The following is a 5,351-nucleotide window of genomic DNA, read 5'->3' as shown; positions in this document are numbered from 1 at the left end:
GGGCTCTCATAGAAAATATAAAGTCCTAACAAGACTAGATTACGCAGGTTGGATACTCCTGATGACTGGGGAATCCAGATCCTGGCTTTACAGACTAAAGATACGATGTAGGCTATTTAGGATTGAGATGAGGAAAAATGATTTTATCGAGAGAATGGAATTCTGTGCTACATGATGCGGTTGAGGTCAGGCATTGAATATTTTGAAGGACTTAGATATAGATTTTGGGAATAAAGAGGTCAACAGGGTGATGAGTTGGATGATTAAGCATGACAATGTTGAAAGAACAGAGCTGAAGGGTTGAATAGCCTACTCTGGCTTCTATGACCATGGTTCTATGTTTGTATGCACATAGTTGGAATACTGCAAGCAGTTACAGGCCCCTTATCTAAGGAAAGATTTACTGTTATTGAGACAGTTCAGAGAAGGCTCACAAGGTTGATCTCTTTTTTAGAATCCCTATAGTGTGGAAACAGGCCCTTCAGTCCAACAAGTCCTCACAATCCCTCCAAAGCATATCCCACCCAGACTCATTCCCCTACCTGATCTATTAATCTGCATGCCATCTGATTAATGCACCTAACCTACGAACCCTGAACAGTATGGGCAATTTAGCTTGGCCAATTCCCCTAAACTGCACATCTTTGGATTGTGGGAAGAAACTGGAGCACCCAGAGAAAACCCACACAGACACGGACAGAACGTGCAAAATGCACACAGGCAGTCACCCAAGGATGGAACCCGGGTCCCTGGTGCTGTGAGGCAGCAGTGCTAACCACTGAGCCACCATGCCGCCTTAGCAGAGGGATTGGATTGAGGAGAGGTTGTGCAGTTTGGGCATGTGTGCTTTGGAATTCAAGAGAATAAGATGTGACTTTGTTCACAACATACAAGATTCTTATGTGGTTTGACAGGGTAGGTATAGAAACATTATTTCATCTTGAAGAGAGTTTGGAACAGAAGTCATATCTCACTGGGTGTTGCACATTTATTCATACACTCAGAACAATTTCTTCTCTCAGAGAGAGTGTATCTGTGGAAGCCCTGTCAAAGCTGAGCCATTAAGTATATATAAGATTGGGATGGACAGATTAAAATTCAGCTAGGGAATCAATGGTTACAAGGAAAAGGTAGGAAAGAAGAGTTAAGGATTATCAGATCAGCCATGAAGTAATTGAAGACTTGATAGTTGAATGGCTTACATCTGCACTGCAACCTATGGATCCTGAGTCAAATTGCTGGGAAGTCCTTCCCTAACTGCATGAGGATAGATCTACATCAAATGCACTGCAGAGGATAATAAAGGCCACTAGGTGTGGGCAATAAATGCTGATGCAGCCAAATAAGCTAATATCGCATGGATGACAAAAAAATCCAGTTAACAACTATCTCAATGTATACTTTATCTGTATTCGATTCAAAATTAAAATATATGTGAAGCATATATCTATTTCATCAATGAAATTATTAATTTATCATCATGAGCCTTATTCAAAAAGATGCAAAGGAACCAACAGTTTGGAATATTTAGTCTTCTCAATAGCACCAATCACAAAGGTCCTCTCACACACATCAGTTAAAGAAAAAATAAGCACAAATTTCCTTCAAAGATTAACTTTGGACAAAAAGCATTTGTGCTTAAACAGGTGCTAATTCTCAGAGAATAAATGATAAGACATTAAATACTCCAGTTGTCCTTCAGTCTAACAGCCCTGCACAAGATCAGGACTACTAGAACAGACAAGTGTCACTAGGTATAAGCAGTTCAACCTTTGAAATCTCTTAAAATGTAGTTTGTTCAATATGTCTTCTAAAAGCCTTTCAACAAGTCTAGCTGTTTCAATTTCTCAGCTCTCACATCAAATCCACAAGAGGGTTTCTTGCAAAGGTGGAAAAGGTGACACTAGGTGTCCTTTTACGTCAGGGAATGCACCCAACTGAAGTCCAAAGCAACATCAAATACCAATTCCTGGCGACCATAAACTCACACATACAATTTCACGTCAGTTCAGGCACTTAGCTGAAGACAGATGACTTTCAGAAAGTGATTTTACAAAAATGTTCCACATTCCTTTCAGTGTATCCTTCAACACAACAGGTCCAGGGACGAAACAGTTTTCACAGTACTTCAGAGATTAGTGATGAAAAGCATGAATAATTGAAGCAATCAGAATGAGACAGTTGCTGCCCATGGGTCACACAGGTGTCCACCAGCTCCCACATATTTACCCCCCATTTCCACCACATTTATTATTCTCGATTCAACTACATTCAGAAGTATAATTCAACGATTACCTATCATTACATCCAGCGGTTTAACTAGTCTAGCTATATATTTAATTACTTTTATCTCTGCAGTGTCAGTTTAAGTGACTGCCTCCGTGCAATTAAAGCAAAATGTAAAGTTCACCAACTACTGACCTAGTTCTCAACTAATGAATGCCTCTGGACACCAGCATTCCCTCCCCTCTTATGTAAAAGGTCATAACAGCAGATCTTCCCTCATTGCACCAGAAGCCCTCACACAACAGACATCCTTCCACTTATGTTTACATGAGAATCTAAATTTTCAAGCCTGTAATTTCGTCCACTCCTAGCACAAATAATACGATTTACGTCCGGGAGGTGGACACTACCCAAAATAGAGAGCTGAATACCTAAGCCATTTAAAGTAATTATTGAGATGTAACAGTTTACATACATTGCATGAGCTAAACAGATAGGAAATGCATGGAGCCCGTGAAGGGTAAGAACAGTTTATCAATCACTGAGAACAGATAGATAGATCATGCAGAGAATGTGTTAGCCTCAGCAGCTGTGGGCTCCGTGGAACAGCTAACTGCTGTGAGGCAGAGCGTGAGGGTTGGGCTGCAGCCAGTTTGCATCAATTCAAAATCTTTCCCTCATCTTCTCAACAGCCTGCTTTAACCTTTACAGTTAGTTTATATAAGGGCAATGAGATCCAGTTCTCAGAGTTCGAAACATTTTGGGTAAAGGGAACAGGCCTAACCTGTATCTAATAACCAGAAAGTTGCTGCGGAAGCTGTTGTCCAAGAATATGACAGGAAAAGTAACTAATTGTATAAGATTCAATACATTTATTAAGAACCCATAAGTTTAATAGGCATTGATTTCTAACAGCCCATTATTTGCATTGTACATATCTCCACTGCTGTGCAGAGGGGATTTCTGTATCGGAAGGAAGGTAACATTTGAAGAATTGAAATTTTCCCTGAACTCTTATTTTCCAGTCTTCATGAGGAATAATGGAAGGTCCATGGATAAAATGTCCAAGTGACTGAGAATTATCAGCAAGCTTCATCAGTAACTTTTTATAAGAATTGTTTACATAACTGTAAATGTTAACTTTGAGAAAAAAACCTACTAAGGAGATTTAATGAGCAGTTGTGAAGGTATCTTCTCTACATCTGTCAGCATCTCCTTCTGCTTGCCTCCCTCTCTAACTAAGCTAAAATTTATCTTGTTCTGAGGAAGGTTCACCAGACCTGAAAATTTAACTCTGATTTATCGTCACACACCTGCCGAACTTTTCCAGCAACTTCTGTTTATATATATATAAGCCATAATTTACAGATCGCTCTGCAATCTCCATTCCATGAGGACAGCTCCCTTGCCCCATCTGTCAATATTCTAAATTTAAGTCCGTTTTTTCTCAATGTGGTGTCACATTTGATCCTGAGAACTGAACTGCAAAACTGAGATTGACTGCCAAAGAAAAAACATGAAGACTGATTATAGATCAGCTACTGTCTCATTGAATAAGTCTATATATGTGCCTCCTCACAGTTCCTCACAGCTTTCCTTGGTCAGTTAAAATTATGAATTAAAGCGTAGTTACAACCCAGAATGTGGCTGTGTGGCCCATTAAGTCTGTGTCAACTCTCTGACGCAGCAACTCGGCTAGTCCTATTCTGACCTTTGCCCAATGGGGCAGCATGGTGGCTCAGTGGACCCAGGTTTAATTCCAGCTTCGGGTGACTGTCTTTGTTAAGTTTGCACATTCTCTCCGTGTCTGCATGGGTTTCCTCCGGGTGCTCCAGTTTCCTCACACAATCCAAAAATCTGCAGGTTAGGCGAATTGGCCATGCTAAATTGCCCATAGTGTTCAGGGATGTGCAAGTTAGGTGCACTAGTCAGTGGTAAATGTAGAGTAACAGGGGAATGGGTCTGAGTGGTATACTTTTTGGAGGGTTGGTGTGGACTTGCTGAGCCGAAGGATCTGTTTCCACACTGTAGGGATTCTATGATTCAATTTCAGCAATTCTTCTTCTCTTCAGTCACTCGTCCAATTACTTTCTGAAGGCCACAACCAAATATGCTTCCTCTCTCTTCTCCAGTGGCTCATTATAAATCCAGAACACTTGCTGTGAAACATGCATTTATCTCAAGCCGGCTCCAGTTTCAGCATATATTCTTCATCACAGATTTGATGGAAGTGGAACAAAATCCCAAGATTTCTGGGCAGAATAGAAAATGAGAGAGTGATATATTTTAAAAAAGCAATGACTCAAGGTGAATGTTAACATGGGGGAAAACATTATGGCACAATGAGAAGTTACAATCGCAGTTCAGAGGGAAATTAGGGCAATACCCACTGGGGTGAAACATTGAGCAGAGATTCTATGGAAAGAGCAAGGGAGGGACAATCAATAGGAATCTTCTTCCGAGGAACTATCACAGGTTTAATAAGCTCAATGCCTCTGAAATTCAATGCTACATTGAATACATCTCTGCCCAATCATCATTTAAATTGCATTTGTAAATCCCTCTCTTCAGCAACATTTGATGCACTGACATCATTTCTTCCCCCACTCACAGGCACCTCACTTCCAAATCATTCCCTGCTCAGTCATCATTTCTCCTCCATTTACACATCCCCGTACTTCTTAAATATCCTCCTCCCAGTCATCATTTCTCCTGCATTTAATCATCCCTTCACTTTTTCAACACCCCTTCCTCAGTATTATTTCTCCTCCATTTACAGTCCCTTCACTTGATAACCATCCCTTCTTCAGTATTATTTGCTAAGGGAGGATATTCCCAGAAACACATCCAGGGAAGCTATTTGGGTGGAACTGAGAAATAAGAAAGGGATGATCACCTTATTCGGATTGTATTATAGACTCCCCAATAGTCAGAGGGAAATTGAGAAACAAACTTGTAAGGAGATCTCAGCTATCTGTAAGAATAATAGGGTGGTTATGGTAGGGGATTTTAACTTTCCAAACATCGACTGGGACTGCCATAGTGTTAAAGGTTTAGATAGAGAGGAATTTCTTAAGTGTGTACAAGACAATTTTCTGATTCAGTATGTGGATGTACCGACTAGA

At 40.4% G+C, this 5,351-nt stretch overlaps 1 protein-coding gene across 2 annotated transcripts in view; it reads right to left on the bottom strand.

Annotated features, from left to right (window-relative positions):
- Nucleotides 1-4,206: 4,206 nt before the first annotated feature.
- LOC122543480 (gastrula zinc finger protein XlCGF8.2DB-like) overlaps nucleotides 4,207-5,351 on the bottom strand; it is a 38,093-nt gene continuing 36,948 nt past the window's right edge. For both annotated transcript variants that reach the window (XR_006310046.1, XR_006310045.1), the window contains one exon: nucleotides 4,207-4,478. The gene's annotated coding sequence lies outside the window, so the exon portion shown is untranslated. The remainder of the gene's footprint in view (nucleotides 4,479-5,351) is intronic.

The sequence above is a fragment of the Chiloscyllium plagiosum genome, chromosome 44 (genome assembly GCF_004010195.1).
Source record: "Chiloscyllium plagiosum isolate BGI_BamShark_2017 chromosome 44, ASM401019v2, whole genome shotgun sequence".
Taxonomy (NCBI): Eukaryota; Metazoa; Chordata; class Chondrichthyes; order Orectolobiformes; family Hemiscylliidae; genus Chiloscyllium; species Chiloscyllium plagiosum.
The sequence above is the reverse complement of the archived record's forward strand: the minus strand, read 5'-3'. Positions and strand labels throughout refer to the sequence as shown.